The 23,644-nt window shown below is 45.2% G+C and overlaps 1 protein-coding gene across 1 annotated transcript in view; it reads left to right on the forward strand.

The window, feature by feature from the left end:
- Nucleotides 1-23,644, forward strand: part of LOC126215070 (homeotic protein ultrabithorax-like) — a 976,291-nt gene that overhangs the window by 20,238 nt on the left and 932,409 nt on the right. The window lies entirely within an intron of this gene.

Genomic DNA, 23,644 nt, shown 5'->3' on the forward strand with positions numbered 1-23,644 from the left:
TGTAGTTGGGATTGTTAGGGGTAAATTTAGTTGGTAACACACCGTAGATTTGTCGAATACGTCGTAAGTGCGTTGTATACAGGCAGAGGACGGGCAGATTTTGCACGTGTGTAACCGCGCGGCATCCGAGAGGACACGTGGCTGGCACGCGCCGTGGAGCCCGCGAGACGCAAATGTGTCTGTATGGAGAAACTCCAAAGCGCTCGGTCCCGCCAAAACAAACACCAGCTGCTCTTTCCCGACCCACCTGCTTCAGGCCTTCGGCTGCAAGCAATGTCGGTCTGTGTATCTTCCCTCCACGCCGCTACATCTACGTACAGTATACACTGGTGAGCCGAAACACTATGACCACTACCCCCCGCGATATTCGATGCCGCTTGGTGGCAGCTCGTGACACGGCAAAGAAAGTGTATAAATGGATCAAAGGCGGATGGGGAACCATTACATCAACGACAGCGACCGCAAATGGGGAAATCTACTGACACAAGTGACTTTGACAAATATGATATTATTATTCCCCAGAGCCTGTGAACGAGTATCTCGAAAACGGCGAAGTTAGTCGAATGTTCACGTGCTACTGTAGTGAGCATCTATGAACAATGGTAGAACGACAGTGAAACTACTACTTGGCGATAGGTGGCTGGACGTCCTCAACTCTTCACAGAACCTGGAATTTGGAGGCTTGCCTGCTCTGTGAAGCAGGACAGGTGGCGCTCTGTGGCATATCTCCCGAAAGAGCACAGTGCTGGTACACGCACAAGTGTTTCGGAACACACTGTTCATGGAATACTGTTGAACATGCGGCTCCGCAACAGACAAACACTACATGTTCACATGTTGGCCCAACGACGTCTTCCGTTACGATTGCAGTGGCCATGGGATCGTCGGGATTGGGCTGTGGATGGAAACGTGTTGCCTCATCGGATAAATCATCGCAGGTCGATGGTCGTCTCCACAAACGCCGTCATCGACGCTAACGGCGGCTCGAAACTTGTGGAGCGTCACAGACTCACATTGATGTCTTGGCCACGAAAGTCGCGTAAGGTGATCCAATGGAACCTGTTTGGGTCGCTATCAGGCGTACACAAATCAGCTGCCCATTGTTTAAGAAAATTGCATGACTTGTGCGTGGACATCTGGTGCGACGTACATCCACAAACCTACCAACAAACTGTCGAATCCAGAATCGGTGACGCATTGTGTTCCAAGGACGAAGCAACAATTTATTAAGCAGGTGTTCATAATGTTTTGGCTCTTCACTATATATACTCCGCAAGCCACTGCACATTGCATGACCAAAGGGTGCATCGTCCCAATATTATCAATTTCATTTCCCATTCCATTCGCATATTAAATTAGGAACTACTGTCGATATGCCGCTGAACGTGCCGTAATCTCTCTTATCTGCAACATTATCTTAAGATGGTATGTTCGTGAAATTGACCGAAAATGTCAGTTTTCAATTTATTTTTTATTTATTAGTTATAAGAGTCGAGGGGCATGAAAGGGAAGCAGTGGTTGGGAAAGGAGTGAGACAGGGTTGTAGCCTCTCCCAGATGTTATTCAATCTGTATATTGAGCAAGCAGTAAAGGAAACAAAAGAAAAATTCGGAGTAGGTATTAAAATCCACGGAGAAGATATAAAAACTTTGAGGTTCGCCGATGACATTGTAATTCTGTCAGACAGCAAAGGATTTGGAAGAGCAGTGGAACGGAATGGACAGTGTCTTGAAATAAGGATATAAGATGAACATCAACGAAAGCAAAACGAGAATAATGGAATGTAGTCGAATTAACTCAGGTGATGCTGAGATATTAGGAATTGAAACACTTAAAGTAGTGAAGGAGGTTTGCTGTTAGGGGAGCAAAATAACTGATGATGGTCGAAGTAGAGAGGATATAAAATGTAGACTGGTAATGGCAAGGAAATCGTTTCTGAGGAAGAGAAATTTGTTAACATCGAGTATAGATTTAAGTGTCAGGAAGTCGTTTCTGAAAGTATTTGTATGGAGTGTAGCCATGTATGGAAGTGAAACATGGACGATAAATAGTTTGGACAAGAAGAGAATAGAAGCTTTCGAAATGTGGTGCTACAGAAGAATGCTGAAGATAAGGTGGGTAGATCACGTAACTAATGAGGAGGTATTGAATAGGATTGGGGAGAAGAGAAGTTTGTGGCACAACTTGACTAGAAGAAGGGATCAGTTGGTAGGACATGTTTTGAGGCATCGAGGGATCACAAATTTAGCATTGGAGGGCAGCGTGGAGGGTAAAAATCGTAGAGGGAGACCAAGAGATGAATACACTAAGCAGACTAAGAAGGATGTAGGTTGCAGTAGGTACTGGGAGATGAAGAAGCTTGCACAGGATAGAGTAGCATGGAGAGCTGCATCAAACCAGTCTCAGGACTGAAGACCACAACAACAACAACAACAACAACAACAACAACAGTAGGACTCGTGGACAATAAGTTGCCAAAGTTTCAGTAATGACATCGCATCCGAGGTGTGTGAAAAATAGTTAAATGTGTGAAGAGACTTTCCTGCCACACTCACTTTCGAAACAGCGCTTCCATGGATTACTTTGAAAAACTTTGCTCGGGATACTTCTGGAAGGCTGTGTTTTATTGATCATATGTGACTCTGAATTTAGAGACTTTTTTGTTTTTAAGATAAGGAACACTCATATGGAAACGACGCCCTAAAACCACATTTTCATCTGCTACAGTTGTCAGAATTCCAACGTACGATGTAATTACTATACTAAATGATGCGAACGTAGGGAAGATGAAATTGTTACAGAGAATGGACTTCCAGATAGGAAATTGCTCTCAAGACTTCATGAGAAAACTGGACTGACAGGGCCTTTCCGCTGCTGAAAAGTCGGTTGAAGACCTGGTAAAGGAAGGAAGGCAGAAAAGAGAAAACCAGAACAGAAGACTTGAGGGAAAAAAGACTCTATGTACAAATTTGGGGCCTTCTGGAGAGGTCACATAAGAAAAAACGTTAGGTTGACTTCAAATTGCATTTCCTGATTTTTTAAATTTCATGTGACCTACCTTTCTTTCAGAATCTATGGAGCCTAGAATTACGAAATTCTGTACACTTACGTTTATGAACGCAGTAAATGTTGTATCAAAAATAAATTTTGAAATTCTAAGTGTAGTCTGAGGCATACGACAAAGTGCTTGGAATTTTGCATATATTTTCGCTCATGGCGGTGTGTACCTTACACCACTATTAGTCACGCATTTTATACATCGAATGCCCGACAGTATATATAGTGTCGGGCATTTGATACATAAAATATACCTGAAATTCTCGTCTTAGCGAAGCCAAATTCTGCACTCTGTTTCTGGCGCTAGCACAACGAATAGGGAGAAAAAAAATAACGTCGATGCCGAAGCACATTTGTTTCTATAAGAAATTGTGTGGCACTGAACGTTACGGTAATGACATGACAAAAACTCATGTTGTAACTCATGTATTCTTTGGAATTACGTTGCAACTGTTTGTACACCAGCGAGAAGCAGCCGCAAATATTGGTAGCAGCGTTGTGATGTAGAAGAAAATGTCTCTAATAATTGTTCATTTTGTGCAAGCACATGTTTTCTTACCTAATTTCCCCCATGGCTTAATAACTGCAGATTAAGTTTACAGCGATCAACCACAACCAGTTGGTGGCGGTTACTGTCACTTCGTCACCTTCTTGTGTCTTCATCGTGAAACGTCTGATCTCTGTAATCGTCCCATTAAATCTTTCCTTCAGATCCTCAGTCACTTTCGACGCCCCCACATAGTCTCTCCACTATGACTTTTCCTATTCTCGTCACTAATGACTGACAGCCTCCTGCGGGTTGCTGACACTGTGTTTATCTCGTATCCGTAAACGTTACCAATTTGACGGCTAAATGTGGATTTCTGTCGAGTTCTCTGTATTCAAAAAAGGACTGCTCGAATCTCACATACGACGTAGCTACCAATCCGCTCATCGCTGTAAAACTGTATGCTTGGGAAGAACATGTGCTAAACGAGTGACTAGCTTCACTTGGCGTCAGCATCCATCAGGAGGAATTATTTGCAGCATGACTTAAGACGCTATGCTACAACTGTTTCACATTAGAGGTTATGCTCGTTTTGAAATACTATGAAAAGGCTGGCAAATGCCAGGTTATCGATTGTATACATTTTTCCCTACAAGACCATACGCCAGAGATGGCTGACAAAGACGAGAAGAAGCGACAAAGTTCGATATTATTCGTGTTCTTGTCCAAGTGAAGCTGTACTTTTGCGTTTTGTCTCCGACCGCTGTAATGTGACCAAGGTAGAAGTTTAAAACAAAAATGAAATGTTTCACGCATTTCTCAGAGGCCTTAGTTTTCAGAATTTGGGTCATGGTTTCGTACAGTCTTATCTGGTAAATGAGCAGTATTTCATTCTGCAAACTACGGCCTTTTCCGTAAACTGTTTACCGCGCCTAGAGTCTGTAATGTCTGGAGTCGGGCCATTAATCTGCTGGCCACCTGCGAATAAACTGACCACCCTGGTGAGTCACCATGAAGGAAAGTGCTGCTGGAACAGCGTCATAATAAATACCCGTTTTAGAAATTGCACTTTCTTCTCATCGCTCTTTCAAGTGGCTTGGTGCGGCCCTGCACATATTCCCCCCTTACTTCTTCATCCCCTTCAACTCATGGTAGCTCTTGCACTGTACGTCCTCAAATATTTATTGAATCTATTTCAGTCTCTGTTTCATCTTCGATTTTTACCATCTACTGCTTCCTTCAGTTACATGGAAGTTATTCCCCGATATCTTTACACATGATTTGTCGTTCTGTCCTATTTTGTACTGTTTCCCATATATTCGTTTGTTCACCGAGCCTGGGGAGAACTTCCTCACTCTTTGTCTTATCTATCTATCAAATTCTCAATACTCTTCTGTAGCAACCTGTTACTCTTCCCATCTTCCTCTTCTTACTGATTTTGCGGAAAACTTCCTCATTCCTTATCTGTGCGGCTAATTACCAACCTCCATTTGCAGATCGCATCTCAGACTCATTTTTCAGTTTTCCCACTGTCCCTTCAAATGGTTCAAATGGCTCTGAGCACTATGGGACTCAACTGCTGTGGTCATCAGTCCCCTAGAACTTAGAACTACTTAAACCTAACTAACCTAAGGACATCAAACACATCCATGCCCGAGGCAGGATTCGAACCTGCGACCGTAGCAGTCGCACGGTTCCGGACTGCGCGCCTAGAACCGCGAGACCACCGCGGCCGGCCCACTGTCCCTGATTCACTACAATACAATTCTGTGTTCGCAGCGTACATTCCCAGATATTACTTCCTCTGATGTTTGATACCAGCAGACTTCTCTTGTCCAGAAATGCCCTATTTGCCTGCGCTAATCTTTCTTTTATGCCATCCCTGCTCTGCCCGCAATGTGTAATTTTGCTCCGAAAGTAGCAGAATTCCTTAACTTCGAATACTTCGTGGTCCCTAATTTCGACATTAAATTTATCGGTATTCCTCTTCGATTTACTCTCAATCTATAATCTGTAGTCACTATTGTGTTCTTCATTCTTCAGATCTTGCGCTACTTCTTCGCATTCAATGAAGACAGAAATGAAACCAGCGAATCTTGCCATTCACATCCTTTCATCCTAAATTTTAATCCTACTCACAACCTTTTATTTCCTTCATTGCTTCTTCCACATCTAGATTGAACAGTAGGGGTGAAAGACTACAGCCAACTATTATAGTATTTTTAATGCGTGCACTTTGCTTTTGGTTTTCCATTCTTCGTAACATTAGCATATATTACTTTTGAATACATTATGGGAGTAGTAGTGATCAATGAGTTACAAATATTTACTATTAAAAACAGTCTTGATCACGGTTTATTTATTAAGGTGACCGGTTTCGACCACTACTGTGGTCATCTTCAGACCATTGAGTAGGAATCTCTTTCTGCTGGAAAAAAAATAAAATAAATAAGGATATATGCTTGGAACCCGGAACTTCATTGTATGGCGTTTTTTCGTTTCCTTTCCAACGCTGCTGTAGCTTCCTCTGACTTGCATTTTCCGTAATTCCGACCATATTTACGAGTGATATGAGATGTCATCTTTCATTATTTCTACTTAATAACAATTTTTATTTATAATCCGGTGAATGTTTCTACTGTCTGGCTTTGCGGTCCTAGCAATGCTCTCCACAGTGACACCCGAATCGATGTCCAAGCTTAACGCGTTTCCGCGCGACTCCAGTTTTATAATTTCACACAAACCTAATTCGTAATAACTACGCACAAATGCGTACTGTTTTGCCTTTACGTCACAAGCTAAACATACACCTCGTGACAGCCACGTACAGACACCATCTAACCGTTCTGGGCTCAACCGTTGTTTACGCATTATTACTCGAGTAGTTGAAACCTCCCAGCATGTTCAAACTGTGTGCCGGATCTGGAATGCTTACAGGACTGGTACTTCTGGCAGAGAGGACATTACGTAGACATGGCTTTCCCACAGCCTGCGACACTGTATGCAGAATTAATTTGCACAATTAATTTGAAACCTCCTGGCACATTAAAACTGTTTGTCGGACCGGGACTCGAACCTCGGACCTTTCCCTTTGGAAAACAAAGGACAATTTCAGGAAAATTGAATGATTTGCTCAAAAGAAAGAGCTACACAAACTGGTCCATCCTCTGGCTCTTACTCAAGCAGTTATTCGGCTTAGCACTGATTCACAGAATTGTTGGATGTACTCTTGAGTGATTTTGTGCCAACATGTCCAATTGGAGCGTTTGATCGTCAGAATCCTGCTTGGAGTGTCCTGACCACAATGCTCCAAATATTCTCAACTGGGGAGAAATTCGGCGACATTTCTGGCCTAGGTAGAATTTGGCAAGCACGAAGTCAGGCAGTACAAACTCTCCCGGTCGCTCGGAGGGTATTACCTTGCTGAAATGTAAACCCAGAATGGATTGCAATAAAGGGCATAAAAACGGGATGTATAATATCGTCGATGTAAGTAAGGGTGCCGCGGATGACAACCAAATGGGTCCCGCTATGAAAAGAAATGGCACACTAGACCATGACTCTCGGTTGTCGGGCCATATGTCGGGCGAGTGTCAGGTTCGTACCCCACTGCCGTCCAGGGCGTCTCCAGTCACATCTTCACCGGGACTCATTGACTGGAGTCGATCTGTCTCATTGATGAGTCCCGCTTCGAACTAGACCCCGATGACCAGGAAAGATGTGACTGGTCACATCCCGGACAGTGGTGGAATACCAACATGACTGTCGCCCGCTGTATGGTCCGATAACCAGGGGCGATAGCCTGGGGTGCCATTTCTGTTCATAGCTGGACCTCTTTAGCTATCTGTCATCTACGGCATCCATACAGCACAGCTGTACGCCCCGTTTCGTTACCGTTCATGGCAAGTCATCCAGGGCTTACATTTCAGCAAGATAATGCATGCCCGCACACGGCGAGAGATTCTGCTGCCTGTCCTAACTCCTCCCAAAGAGACCATGAAGGCCGAACGGTACCGGTCGGCCGCCGTGTCATCTTCAGCCCATAGGCGTCACTGGATGCGGATATGGAGGGGCATATGGTCAGCACACCGCTCTCCCGGCCGTATCTCAGTTTACGAGACGTGAGGCGCTACTTCCACATCAAATAGCTCCTCAGCTTGCGTCACAAGGGCTGAGTGCACCCTGCATGCCAACAGCGCTCGGCAGACCAAATGGTCACCCATCCAAGTGCTAGCCCAGCCCGATAGCACTTAACTTCGGTGATCTGACGGGAACTGGTGTTACTACTGGGCAAGGCCGTTGGCACTGCTTGTCATGCTGCTTACCAAACCCTACCTTGGCTAGTAAGGCTGCCGGATCCTCCCCAACTGAGAAAATTTGGAGTGGTATGGCCAGGGCTCTCCAACCAACTCGGTATTTTGACCATCCAAGCCACCAGTTGGACAAAATTTAGCGCGATATCCCATGCAGAGGAAATCCAACAATTCGATCAATCAATGACAAGCCGAATAACTGCTTGAATAAGGACCAGAGGTGAATGAATGTGTTATTGACTTGCTCAGTTTGTGAATTTCTTACTCTTGAGTAAACTATCCAGTTTGGTTGGGTCGTGCGCTGTCAGTAACTGATAGAGCGAACTGGTTTGGAACCTTCCGCTGCTTTACTTTGGTGTACAAGTGAGCCACACAGTGTTTGTAGTTGTATGCTGGACTGTCGGCTGGGCGTTTAAGCGCAGCGGTCGGGTCGGGTGCAACAGGCGGCGGCACTGCAGACCACTGTCTGCTACACGCGTAGCGAGGCGCGCATTAATTCCGGGGCAGTCGCATAAAGGAGGCGGCAACAAGCGCGCACAACCGCCACCTGCGCGCTCGCTCCCGACGACGGCTAACAAGTGCCGGCCGAAACGCCACGGTCGTTAATGACGCGGCCGGTGCTCTCTGACAAAGAAGGAAGTGGAGGTGACTATACAGGCTCACGTGCCGTCGATGTCAGCGTCATTACAGGCGGGCTACAGCTTCGCGAGGGAAACGATGGACAATATATGTCGCTGTGGTCTAGTTCAAAAACCCTTTGGCTCCAAGATGTGTGGCAGCAAACCAGAGTTTTGCGGCGTAACGAGTGGCACTTATCGTTGCTGTGGGCTTCTTCCACAGACTGATTTGATACAGGTCTCCATGCTACTCTTTCCTGTGCAAGCATCTTGATATTCGCATAATTAACCAACCTGAAGCCATCCGAACCTGCTCACTATATTAATTCCTTGATCTTCTTCTACAATTTTAAGCCGACAGCTCTCTCAATTAATAAAGTGACGACTCCGTGGATGAATCACATCATCCGATGCCTTCTCTGAGTCAAGTTATGCCATAAATTCGTTTTTCTTCCCTTCGTTCGATTCAGTGCACCCTCATTAGTTATTCACTCTACCCGTGTAATTGTAGGAGCACTAAGAGCCCTAATCACATTTAACTGCAGTCTTGCTCCCACTCACTCATTCATTCGCTACTCCTCACAGTTGCTAGTTTGTATCTGTTTAGTACGTTTCTTTGTCACTAGATGGCACATACACGGTGGGTCAAATGGGACACGAGGTTTGTTAATCGATTTTTTTTATCATGTATGAAAGAATACACTCATTCAAGCAGACATTTTTGGATCGATTTATATGGAAATATTTTAGGCAGTGGTATGAATTAATTGTTTCTGAGCATAATTCTATATTTAATAGATAAGTGAAAGCAGATCTGTACGATAGACTACATCATTACATTCAAGAAGATTGATTTACTCGCAAAAGAATACGAAAGTAGAATGAAATTTTCACTCTACAGCGGAGTGTGCGCTGATATGAAACTTCCTGTAGAGTGAAAATTTCATTCTAGAAACATCCCCCAGGCTGTTGCTAAGCCGTGTCTCCGCAATATCCTTTCTTTCAGGAGTGCTAGTTCTGCAGGTTTCGCAGGAGAGCTTCTGTAAAGTTTGGAAGGTAGGAGACGAGGTACTGGCAGAAGTAAAGCTGTGAGGATGGGGCGTGAGTCGTGCTTGGGTAGCTCAGTCGGTAGAGCACTTGCCCGCGAATGGCAAAGGTCCCGAGTTCGAGTCTCGGTCCGGCACACAGTTTTAATCTGCCAGGAAGTTTCAATAAGAAAGTAATTTTTTTCTGAAAATTAAAAACAATGCCTAATAATGATGTATGGCGTTTGCAGAAGACATATGAAAACTAAATCGTTCCACCCAGTTTTGAGTACCACTTCTTCTTCGCCATTATCAATGCAATACAATCAATTTCCTTGACGCCGGCGTGTTGCACTATACACAAACGTGTCACTGAGGAGTGGCCTTAGTGAGCGAGGTGTCTTTACCCCGACTTCATGGCCTGTGTTGCAACTACAAATACCAATCACTGATGAAGCCATTACAAAAGTGCTCGAAACGTTCTGGTGACTACGATACCTCTACAGTGGCTTTCGCGTTTGTCTAGATTGTAAGACGCTGTCATCTTTATAAAGGATGTAACGGGTGTAAGCACAGATATTTTTGTATGTGATACCATAATATGTACAAATACCAGTGCGTTGGTTGTTTCTTGTCTGCGTCGAACAGTCTTTCCACAAACTCGTCACAGACTTTACGACCTGATATTTTCTGCACAGCCCTACTGTACCACTAGGTGTACTATGCATGCCGGCATAGACTACCGTTTTGCATCAACGCATCCATATTTTAATACCAAACCTGCTGTCTTGGGGAAAATAAATATTAGTGGCTTGCTCTTGTGGGTAATAACCAACCTAAAAACGTATGACTTCTAAGGTCTATAACTATTTGTCTGCAAATCACCTAAATATTAATTTAATGTTCTTCATTTCATCGTCTTCCGTCACCAACAGAAATATCTGCAATCTGTATATGGTGCTCGGACTTTCTTTCCTATTGGCGCTACACTGTAAGCATGAAAGCATTATGCTAACTATCTTGTGCCAGCTTGGGCTGCGCGGGGTAGCCACGCGGTCTCAGGCGCCTTGTCACGGTCCGCACGGCTTCCCCCGTGGGAAGTATGAGACCTCCCTGAGGCATGGGTGTGTGTGTCATCCATAGCGTAAATTAGTTTAAGTTGGATTAAGTAGTGTGTAAGCTTAGCGACCGATGACCTAAGCAGTTTGGTCCCATAACACCTGACCACAAATTTCCAAAAAATTGCGCCTGCCTGCTTAGTTAGGTTTGGTGACTCGTAGGTGTAGTCCGCCAATCACTTTTAACAATAAACAAATTCTTGAATTCTTTACACATGAATTTTTGATGAATTAAATTGTAATAAAAAATCTGTCAGTGTGGATAATGTCTTCAGCATTCTTAGAATAGGGTAGAAACATTTAAACGTCTTACATAAAGATAGTAAAAGTTGTAAGCCTTGGCGCAAAATCTGTCACGGGATTCGCCGCTCTCTCTATCGACTCTTCAACGCAACCCGGCGTCTACTTCGTGTTCTATTACAGTTATCACGCTCCCTGACCATCTGATTTTATTGGAGTGGGCAGTAGCCCGTTTCTGCTTGCTTGGAAAGTTACGGCAGCTTATGCTTTAAGTTACTGTCTAATAAAACATGGGCTAAAATGTGACACAAATGTCACAGTATGTCTGCAAACTGCCGTAGGCTATTTCTGTGTCTTTACTTTGTATGTTTCTCAGATATGGAGGGAGATCCAGGAGGGAATTCCTCCAAATGGGTCGGGGGAAATGATTCATATCGAGGTGGAGAAGAGTGTACAGTATTTTAACCACTGCGCCACTATCACCGCCCACGTGGTCGGGCAGCTATTGCAGTTGTTATGGTTCTGATTGCCATAGACGCAATCACACACACACACACTATTTAGGAGAGTGAAATACAGAGTAAAGAATGAGTAGGTGAAAAAAGAAGAACGTGTGTGTGTGTGTGTGTGTGTGAGAGAGAGAGAGAGAGAGAGAGAGAGAGAGAGAGAGAGAGAGAGGAAATGATACTGGACCACAGCGGTAATCTTACAGTGAACGTCTAGGCCGTACTTGAATGGTTTTCGCTGCAACACAGCGATAATGCTGTTTGGAACGTCTAGATGACGGCAACCGCCTCCACAGCTGAGACCGCTGCCATCTGATGTTGTTATGAGCCTCGATCGCAGGTGCTCGGATCGAGTCCTCATTTTCATCAACATAGTGTGGTCTGAAAGGCGACGAGAGATGGTTGTCTGTGGGCTCGTGGCCACCACGCTGAGCACCCGTCTCTTGGGTTTCATCTCGAACCTTTCCTTATTGCCTAATGGAAAGGAGCGCGCAGTAGCATTACGAAGGTGTCAGCCACTTCTCCCAAACGTCTCTTTGAGATCTGTACGAGATGCTGTAGCTGTGGATACCCCGTTGACGAAGCAAGCTGAACTTCAAGAAATAAACAGAGTTTCCAGACAGATGCTTGCGGGTTCTGTAAGGAAGCCAATTTTCGTAGTTGCACAGCACGGGAAGTGATTTCACACGTAAAGGGTTACCCGCACGAGCAATTTTCTTTTACTCGTGCTGCTTCTTCTTTGTTTGTTGCTCTGCTCATGCAGTTACAGCTGCGTTAAAACGCAAAGAAAAGGTAAATTGTGAGATAAGCGGGGGTAGGAGGAATTCGGCGAAGAATGCCGCTTCCTGTCTCCGATCAGCACAGTGCGCCCGGCGTGGCGTGGCGCGGCTGTTCCCTGCAGATAAATCTGGACCGCTGACTTCCAGTCTGATGTGTCTTGGCGGGCCGGCGAGAGGAGGGTGGGAGGAGGACATTCCTGCCGCGCCTGCGCCTTCCGGGCAGCGGGATCTCGCGACTGACGCCCACGCAAAGCGGGTAGCCAGTCCGGCTTAGTTCAGGTGCGTGGGTATCGGATCAGAGGCCAGCTCTGCTACCTGACTGGTTAACACCGAGCGAGGCGGCACAGTGATTAAGGTGCTACACCCGAGTTCAGAGCTCTGTACAGAACTCGTAATTTCATAGTTCTCTAAAATCTTTGTAATCGAGGTCTGTGATGATCCCATCAAGAAGACTGCACACGCTTTCTTGTTCAATTGTTGTGCAACCGACGTAGTGCTCCCTCTAAAATGAAAACAATATCAACGATGCGTTACTACAACGTCCCTTCGCTTCTTATTCTCTTTCACTATTATACCGTAAATATTTACTACAGCTTCTCTCTTTTTTTGTGTACTTTTTCTGTCACGAAAGTACTTCTACTCAATTTCTTCCACTGCATCGTCTAATTTTTGTAGTTCTTAGAACTTTTGCAACGGACTCCTATGCTGTAAATATTTACTGTAGTTTCTCTCATTTTTGTATACTTACTCTGTCACTTAAGTACTACTACTCAATTTCTTCCATTGCATCATCCATTTTTTTATTTTTTTAGAAATTATTCCCTGTATTCCTATACCGTAAATATTTAGCATTGCCTCTCTAATTTTTGTGTACTTTTTCTGGAAGCGGGACTACTCAATTTCATCCATTGTATCATACGATACTTTTATTTATCAGAAGTTTTTCCTTCTGCTACTTTTCCAGATACGAATTACTATCCTCGATTTGTTCCTCAAGACACCTTCTACAACCCCTTGAAGTTGGTCGCAATATTTCTGGGATGCCATGTATAAATGTTGATATGTTGCTGCTTTTAGGTCTGAACACATTGGTTTGGAGATAGCACTGACCCGCCTGAGAGATGTAAGTTGGACACAAGGCAGGTTACACTTTTCAAGCTTAAACATGTCTTGACACTAGCTCTCCTTGGATGACAGTAAAACTACCTATTTACCCCATTCGTTTGTCAGTTGTCTCTGTGAGGCTTAATAGCCCCCCCCCCCCCCCCCCAGCGATAATAGACACAAAAATCTTTAGAGTCGTGGATCAGGTCCTCCGTGTGCGTAAAAAACACCTTCTAAATAAATTTCATATCTAGAAAAGTAAGTAGTTTTGCAGTACCGCTGCCAAAAATAAACAGTGATACAAAAGTAGAAAAACATTCTCCATCTTGCAAACAGGCTCTACGTTAGACCAGCGACGTCCATTAGGTTCAGCAAAATGGCGGGGGGGTGGGGCGGGGAGAGGGGGAGGGGAACGAAGGGGCGATGAACAAGAAATGAAAAAAAATTAAGTCATTAACCCATCATTGCACCAGAATACAAGTTTGCCTGCAGTCGTAACGTGGTGGATGTCTGCCAACAGTTCGCCTGAGAATGTTACAAAGTAGAAAAGTGGGCATGTTAACAAGAATCTCACTCGTGACCTCGGATTCACTTCTCGGCACATCTTAAGTGGCGGCGACACGGAGACGGTAGGAGCTGTGTCCACACAGGGCTTTCTCCTATAGGTAGGCCCACAAACCCCCGGAATCGGCTGCCTGTTGCTTAGCCGTTCAGCGAGCCAGCCCTCACCCCTGCTAATGGGGCGCGCAGTTTGACCCAGTCCTGAGTTTCCTGAGAGGGTGGCGATGTCAGGGGGACGGAGTGTGACACGGCGGTCAGCTGATCGTGGCTCATCCACGGGGGCGTGTCGAGTCAGCGACGCAACGGAGTGCCTCCAACGTACGATATCGGATCAAAAATATCCGGGCATCTCTTTGTAATACGTTATTCATCACTAGATGTTACGACAGGCTGACTAGGTGGTAGAAAAGAAGACGGGGTTTACTGTTTAGTCAGTGCTGAAGCAGTAACAGTGGATTGAGTCAGTCAGGTAACAGATCCATTAGAGATGTTTCACTGTGAAGTGGAAAGCCGAAGGAACAACGGCAGGGAAATCGAGATCGAGTCCGTAGAGTACTGTGGAGGGTGACTGTAAAAGATCGTATGGCACCAGCTGAGCGAAGCACTCGTGAGTTTCAAGCTTAAAAACATTCAAAAGCCAAGATTGCACAACCGGTTTCAGCAGTCTTAGCTGTAATCTTCAGATCTTAAACTTCTTTTTTTTTGTAGTAAAGTATGCTCGTTTTACGCTGGACCTGATGCACAAGATGTCAGACTGATAAAACTCAGCACATTATAAACGTTTGTCATCACTAAAATATTTAAACACAGTTAGCGACTTGTCCACAAGGGCACCTCCGCATACATGTTGCTCACAGGTGCTTCTTACGTGACAGAAGTACGGTACACAGTAGCACATCTGTGTAGATTTTCTTTGTTGTCAGTAGGGATCACCAGGCTCAAAAAAATAAACTGTGCCAATCTAAAAACAAACTTTAATTAAAACTTCTAACATATTCCTTAAACTTAGAAGTAATATGCATTAACAGTACTAATATAATAAAAAAGACGACATTTGTTGTAGAAAATTAACTTCGGTTTGCTTCAGTGTGATTCTTGAGCTCGCGTCATCTTCTGTCAAGTTTGGTAATCCTCGGGCTTACAGTTTTGCTTAAGCTATACGCTTATTATCACTTATTTTCAGTACAAAAATGGTTCAAATGGCTCTGATCACTATGGGACTTTACATATGAGGTCATCAGTCCCCTAGAACGTAGAACTACTTAAACCTAACTAACCTAAGGACACCGCACACATCCATGCCCGAGGCAGGATTCGAACCTGCGACCGTAGCAGCAGCGCGGTTTCGGACTGAAACGCCTAGAACCGCTCGGCCACAACAGCCGGCTTATTTTCAGTTGAGTGCTGGACTTTGGTTTTAATTTCCATCAAAGCTGAAAGCCCTTGTTTGCATAAATATGTTGCGAAGCAATGCATAAGATAACGCAAGGCGATTTCTCGTATTTTAATTTAGGAGTTTTTTTCACCAAAAACTGCTCAAGAGCGTCAGATTCAAATGCGTCCTTATAGTTCCTCTCATTTCGAAATTCTTGTGGAGCTTTGCCAGCATTAGGGCTAAAAGGGTTGCGAACCAGTTTTTGGGCAACTTCAGCTTCCGTTTTCTTATGTTCTGGGTAGTAATGATTACATTCGTCGGGCAACTTTTGCAGGTGATTCTTGATGTCTTCTTATATGTTTGTCCTGATCGTGTCATGCTTTTCATCATCAACGAATGCTTTTAATATCACGAACGCAGAATAATTGTTTTCGCCAATTTCATCTATCCGTAACTGAAAATTGCATGTAACGGTACGAAGTTGATCAAATGGTTCTGAGTACTATGGGACTTCACATCTGAGGTCATCAGTCCCCTAGAACTTCGAACTACTTAAACCTAACTAAGGACATCACACATATCGATGCCCGAGGCAGGATTCGAACCTGCGACCGTAGCGGTTCCAGACTGTAGTGCCTAGAACCGCTCGGCCACCGTGGCTGGCACGAAGTTGATCCTCAAAGACAAATATGTTTGAAATGACTCCACTGGAATGTGGAAAACTGGAAACAAGTGATCTGGAGTATTTAATATACGCTCTACCTTGTAGCAATTCGAAGTACGGAGGAGTTAGTGGTGTGGTATGGGGGTGTTTTCCGTGGTAGGGGTTTGGTGCGCTTAAGAAAAAAAAAAGACTGAATTTTAAAAACAAAAAATTTTAAAAGTTTACTCTCTTTAAAGGGCATTCTGGAGATCACTGAATCAGGCGAAGCGCGTCATTGGTCTTAAATAGTGTAATCGCAACCCTGGAAGCAAGACTTTGTTTCTTCAACGTATATTACTGGTTGGTGTACCATTTCCGCTGCGGGTTGGAAAAAGTTGTACGTATGTCGTCTGGTTTGGGCTCTTGGGGAAGAATGGTGTTTCCAAGTATCCTGAGGCATTCAGACACCTAAATGAATGCGTCTCCAGCTGTGTTCAAGCCGCCCAGAAGGCGAAAGGTGGACACAACCTGTACTAATGTCCACTGTAGGTATCCGGACACTTTCGTTCAAATAGTGTACATGTTATCTCCTTCGTCACCAAAAAGCAAAAAAATAAAAGTGCTGCGAGAGACAGAACCAATCTGCTGGACCTCCGGCCGAGTTTTCGGTCGCTGCTAACAACCTAAAATGAATTGGTAGAGCACATATATAACGCCTGTCAAAAGAGGCAGAGGGAAGGAAAATAGAGAAAAAAAAGATAAACAATGAGCATCCAGGTAAAAGGCGCGGTTAGAGAGATGAATCGTAGAAACGAAAGCGACAGTGTTGGGGAGGGTAGGGGGAGTGGCGCCGGATCAGATGGGACTCTCAGGGAACAGGTTATGCTAATCGATAAATAAATTAATGGCACCGACGGTCCCGCGCGGCTCGGGAATCGTTCCGAAAACAGACCGGCCGCCCGTCCCATTGTGGCCGGGGCGATCTGTTACGGAAACAGCGGTACCCGTTGTAGCCGGGCCTGGGCATCAGCTGACGCGGGCGCGATTGCTCGCGCTGGGGAACGATCTGCGACCACTGGAAAGGAGGACGTTGTCTGACTGGGAGGCCCCTTCTGGATTCAGAGTTCGAATCACCTCCCGGCTTCCTGGTAGCGACTCTGCCCAAATAGCTGCAGGCGGTTCCAAATGCCTCTGAGCACTATGGGACTTGACATCTGAGGTCATCAGTCCCCTAGAACTTAGAACTACTAAGGACATCACACACATCCATGCTCTAGGCAGGATTCGAACCTGCGACCGTAGCGGTCCGCGCGGTTCCAGACTGAAGCGCCTAGAACCGCTTGGCCAATCCGGCCGGCGCAGGCGGTTCCGTCGGTATCACTACGATACGACTGGGAAGAGTATTTCCTCGCAACCTGCCAGTGTCCGATTCCGGAGGTATTCCATGCCAGACGAATACACCATAGTTAAAAATTGTAGGGTTCAGATCAGATGAGCGTGGGGACAAAACAGTTGGACCATCTCTGCCTGTTCTTCAGCCAGTAAAGGTGAACAGTAGGACCGAAGTGTGCAGGAGCGGAACCACGCAAAGTGTGAGCCTGTTAACGAGTGATCAGTGGATTATTTTCAAAAACATGGCCGATGGTGTTTTCCAGGAATTCTGTGTACGCCTGCCCCGTAAGTCTCGTTTACAAAATGGTTCAAATGGCTCTGAGCACTATGGGACCCAACTTCTGAGGTCATTAGTCCCCTAGAACTTAGACCTAGCCGGCCGCGGTGGTCTCGAGGTTCTAGGCGCGCAGTCCGGAACCGTGCGACTGCTACGGTCGCAGGTTCGAATCCTGCCTCGGGCATGGATGTGTGTGATGTCCTTAGGTTAGTTAGGTTTAAGTAGTTCTAAGTTCTAGGGGACTGATGACCACAGCAGTTGAGTCCCATAGTGCTCAGAGCCATTTGAACCATTTTGAACTTAGACCTAGTTAAACCTAACTAACCTAAGGACATCACAAACATCCATGCCCGAGGCAGGATTCGAACCTGCGACCGTAGCGGTCTTGCGGTTCCAGACTGCAGCGCCTTTAACCGCACGGCCACTTCGGCCGGCTCTCGTTTACAAGTGCATGGAGTACAACTAAGCGATCACCAATGACACCGGCCCACATTTTGAGGGAGCACTGCACTTGGTGGTGAGAGGAAACAATTACTGTTGGGTTTTCACACGTCCATAAATGCTTACTGTGGAAGCTTATAATGGGGCAACTACCTGCGGCAGGAGAAACGCGCAGGTGAATGGTTCTAAGGCCCCTAACTCGGAACAGAAGCATTTCCGGGGCCATGCCGTAAAAAAACTCTTTTACTACCGACACTTTATTTTTTAGACACCAAGTGTTGTCATCAGCACATATTATTTTTTCAAAGGTTTTCTGTTATGGTAGCCGCATTTGGCCTTTGAAATGAATCAATGGTAACAGGTGAAAATTTGTGTCGGACAGGTTTTCGAACCCGGATATCCGCCTTGGCACCTTAACCATCTTGGCCAACCGTGCACGCTTACCGTCCGACTCAAACTCCCATCCCAAGTATAGTGGTTTTCCAATTTATCTGAAGACACTGAAATATCTCTAAAATTGCACATCAGATCCAAATAATTTACAGTTAAAACTTGTTGGCCTCGGAGGGAGACGTTCAATGATACGAAATTCACCCCGCCCCCCCCCCCCCCACGTGTGTGTGGAGAGGGCGCAGCTTTGAAATCTTAAATGGGAACCCCCATTATTTTCTATTGCCGATCCGCGTACCGCGGAAAAAAGTTCTGTGTGAAACTTTTTCTTTTTCGTTCCACGGACGATGGCGCTGTAATCGAAAAACTCAAAATGGTTATAAAATCACCTGTTTCAGAACGCTATCCAATGACACTTGAATTAACCCCCCTCCACACGCTGCGAGGGTAGGAGAAGCAACTATTTCGTGAGTTGTAATGGGAAATCCCAAATTCAACGTTGTATTCCTCCATGAAAACGAAAAGGGGACTGCTCGGAGCGCCACCGTGGCCGTGTAGCGAAGTACGACTTTTCACAAGAAACAGTGCAGTCGCGTTAAAAGTTACGAAGTAGTTCCCGCTACTGCCCTCGCACCGTGGAGTGGGGTAGTGGGGGTAGTTTAAAAGTCATTGGATAACATTTTTAGATACACGATTTTCTACCCACCTTGATTTTTCCGATTACAGCGCCATCTATTGCGTAACGGATAGTATAACAAAACTGATGACTTTTTTTTTCGTAGAATCCGAATGTGGAGTAAACTGGTTCCGATATAAGATTTCAAAGCTGCCTCCCCCCCACCCCCCCCTTCATGGGGTGGGGTGAGGTGTTCAATTTGGTATCATTGGATTTCCCACTCCGAGACGGACAAATTTTAACTATAAATTATTTGGATCCATTGTGTTGTTTTCGAGATACCTCAATGTCTTCAGACTACCAAATACATATACATACGGTGCGACGATCAGAGATCCATTCTTTCTGTGCTGATGTGCACCTAGCCCGATCTCTTGCGGAAAGCCGAAATGGCGAGTGAAGAATTTATTGGTATGTGACGCTGCGCTGCAAGTGTGTAGCAGTGTGGGAATTGCAAGAGTCGGACAAAAAGTATTCTCGGATGGCCCATGTGGATAAAGCTTCAGCTTGCGTTAAAAGGGAGATCATGGTTCGAGTCCAGGTCTCCCACAAAATTTCTCGGGTTACCATTGATTCATTCCCAAGCACAAATGTGGCTAACGTAATAATCGTCGAATAAGTATTTGTGTGGCCGCTGCATCGGACGTACGAATGAACAGACGCAGAAATACAGGGTGTTTCAAAAATGACCGGTATATTTGAAACGGCAATAAAAACTAAACGAGCAGCGATAGAAATACACCGTTTGTTGCAATATGCTTGGGACAACAGTACATTTTCAGGCGGACAAACTTTCGAAATTACAGTAGTTACAATTTTCAACAACAGATGGCGCTGCGGTCTGGGAAACTCTATAGTACGATATTTTCCACATATCCACCATGCGTAGCAATAATATGGCGTAGTCTCTGAATGAAATTACCCGAAACCTTTGACAACGTGTCTGCCGGAATGGCTTCACATGCAGATGAGATGTACTGCTTCAGCTGTTCAATTGTTTCTGGATTCTGGCGGTACACCTGGTCTTTCAAGTGTCCCCACAGAAAGAAGTCACTGGGGTTCATGTCTGGCGAATAGGGAGGCCAATCCACGCCGCCTCCTGTATGTTTCGGATAGCCCAAAGCAATCACACGATCATCGAAATATTCATTCAGGAAATTAAAGACGCCGGCCGTGCGATGTGGCCGGGCACCATCTTGCATAAACCACGAGGTGTTCGCAGTGTCATCTAAGGCAGTTTGTACCGCCACAAATTCACGAAGAATGTTCAGATAGCGTGATGCAGTAATCGTTTCGGATCTGAAAAATGGGCCAATGATTCCTTTGGAAGAAATGGCGGCCCAGACCAGTACTTTTTGAGGATGCAGGGACGATGGGACTGCAACATGGGGCTTTTCGGTTCCCCATATGCGCCAGTTCTGTTTATTGACGAAGCCGTCCAGGTAAAAATAAGCTTCGTCAGTAAACCAAATGCTGCCCACATGCATATCGCCGTCATCAATCCTGAGCACTATATCGTTAGCGATTGTCTCTCGTGCAGCAATGGTAGCGGCGTTGAGGGGTTGCCGCGTTTCAACTTCGTATGGATAGAGGTGTAAACTCTGGCGCATGAGACGATACGTGGACGATGGCGTCATTTGGACCGCAGCTGCAACACGGCGAACGGAAACCCGAGGCCGCTGTTGGATCACCTGCTGCTCTAGCTGCGCGTTGCCCTCTGTGGTTGCCGTACGCGGTCGCCCTACCTTTCCAGCACGTTCATCCGTCACGTTCCCAGTCCGATGAAATTTTTCAAACAGATCCTTTATTGTATCGCTTTTCGGTCCTTTGGTTACATTAAACCTCCGTTGAAAACTTCGTCTTGTTGCAACAACACTGTGTTCTAGGCGGTGGAATTCCAACACCAGAAAAATCCTCTGTTCTAAGGAATAAACCATGTTGTCTACAGCACACTTGCACGTTGTGAACAGCACACGCTTACATCAGAAAGACGACGTACAGAATGGCGCACCCACAGACTGCGTTGTCTTCTATATCGTTCACATCACTTGCAGCGCCATCTGTTGTTGAAAACTGTAACTACTGTAATTTCGAAAGTTTGTCCGCCTGAAAATGTACTGTTGTCCCAAGCATATTTCAACAAACGGTGTATTTCTATCGCTGCTCGTTTAGTTTTTATTGCCGTTTCAAATATACCGGTCATTTTTGAAACACCCTGTATATGTTATATAGTGTTATGTTGTGGAGTTTCTTATTACCTCTATTATGATAAACCATTTGCCCCAGTACTTTGATGTTAAGCTAGTTACACAAAATGTTTATGTAGGTGGGGCGTAACGCCATAAAGTTAAAAAACTGTTGTTATTGAAGCAAAAGAAGATGAGTAAATAAATGAAGAGAGAGTATTTGAGAGCGCTGTGCGTGATGTATAGGCAGCGGTGTGATGACAGACGGCAGCCGACGCTGCGAGACTTCTCCAGAGTTACTGCCTGCGGTGACACGCGGCGACTGCCGTAATTGGCTCAACTGAGTCGTGTATCGGGTGTCTGAGACGGCGCCGCGGGATGTGATTCGCCGCCGCTGTGACGTCAGCACTCGGCCGCGAGTTTCTTTATTTGCAGCAGCAGAAGGCAGGTGGACCAACTGTTCGGGAGGTCGCCGGTGTTAATTGTACCGGGCTCGACGTCTGTCGCGGGTTACCGCGGTAACGAGAGCCTCGCAGCTCTCGTAAAGATCAGCTGGCGGCGCGAAAACGTGGCAGTGCGACAAATACGCTCGCTTTCTGCCGCTCTTCAATTACAGAGCCTGTCTTGTTTTCACTATGTAAGAGTGTGCTACAGTTTTGCTCTGCAGAAGAGGGAGGGAGGCCGCTTTAGTGTCCATACGGACAGGCTAGGGCGCCTGAATAAGTGAGGGTGGGAGGGAGGAGTATCGCTCAGTTTAGGGGAAACACCCTCGCATTCGTAGTGAATAATTTGGAAAGGCGAATACGTAATTACCTAAGGACATGCTAAATAGTAGCTACCTTCACATCTATTCTGGCAATGAGAGGTGCAGAGTATTTATATGATGGTTTACCTCAAGGATCAGGTTCGGTTTCTTTTCAGCCTGTGCTCGCACACAAAAATTTTCTTCAGGACAATCCATTTACGCTGATGACGTTTGTTTCTTGGCCCACAGCTCCAAGTTCTCCGAGTCTAAAACCACATGATCCACTGGAAGTCGCCAGCCGGGGTTGCCGAGCGGTTCTAGGCGCTACAGTCTGGAACCGCGCGACCGCTACGGTCGCAGGTTCGAATCCTGCCTCGGGCATGGATGTGTGTGATGTCCTTAGGTTAGTTACGTTTAAGTAGTTCTAAGTTCTAGGGGACTGATGACCTCAGAAGTTAAGTCCCAAAGTGCTCAGAGCCATTTGAACCATTGGAAGTCTTGGGTGTCTAATTCAAGAACCGGTGCCACCGCCTCAATCCTCGGAAAACAGTTACATTTACATGAAATGTATTTGCAGCTACGAATACGAACAACTATCAGTTGTGTAAGGGAATGATGACAGTGATAATGTGTGCCGGACCGGGTTTCTAAACCGGATTTCCCGCTTTATGCGATCGGTCGCCGTAATCGCTTCGGCTACCCGTGCACTAATCACAGCCTGTACTCGTGCATACAAAATGGAATTCCCGTTCAGTGGAGGTCATTTTAATTGAAATTCGCTGCCTGGTATCGACGAATAAATGGTCGCCGAATCTCTCCCAAACAGAGAGCGTTTGGAGCATTATCGGTAGGGCTGTCCTACCACCTCGGGATCTACCTTGCCAGTGGGACAGAATTTGGCACGATGTCTCTCAGGAGGACATCCAAGATGGTCGTGCGGTAGCGTTCTCGCTTCCCACGCCCGGGTTCCCGGGTTCGATTCCCGGCGGGGTCAGGGATTTTCTCTGCCTCGTGATGGCTGGGTTTAAGTAGTTCTAAGTTCTAGGGGACTGATGACCATAGATGTTAAGTCCCATAGTGCTCAGAGCCATTAGCCAGGACATCCAAGAGCTCTGCTAATCAGTTCCAAGCCGAATCGTTGCTTGCATAAGGGCCAGAGGGGGACCAACGCATTATTGACTTGCTCAAATTGTGAAACTCTTTCTCTTGAATAAATCATCCAGTTTTTCTGAAACTGTAATTACGTGTTTGTTTACACATTTATATCACATCCATCGACTTCCGTTTCTTTTAAATGTATATTTTTGTTACTGCACCTAGCAAAATTTAGATGAATATATATATATATATATATATATATATATATATATATTTTCTTCTAAATTTTGCTAGGTGCAGTAACAAATATATATATATATATATATATATATATATATATATATATATATATATATATATATATATATATATATTCGTATTAAATAACTTCTGATCATATAACCTTTTGATCACAGCAACATGTCAAATATGACATTTTCGTATATATTACTTTTGTATGAGATTATTGACTTACAAATGAAGTTACCGATATCCATCGGTATCCGAAAGTTCATAATGTACATTAGGCTTGGTTACATCTCAGAAGTCATCGTATAGAATATGTGAATCAACATTATCTGAATGCCGTTTATTTACGCTTTTGTTCATAAACC

Source organism: Schistocerca nitens, chromosome 12 (genome assembly GCF_023898315.1).
Source record: "Schistocerca nitens isolate TAMUIC-IGC-003100 chromosome 12, iqSchNite1.1, whole genome shotgun sequence".
NCBI classification, from domain to species: domain Eukaryota; kingdom Metazoa; phylum Arthropoda; class Insecta; order Orthoptera; family Acrididae; genus Schistocerca; species Schistocerca nitens.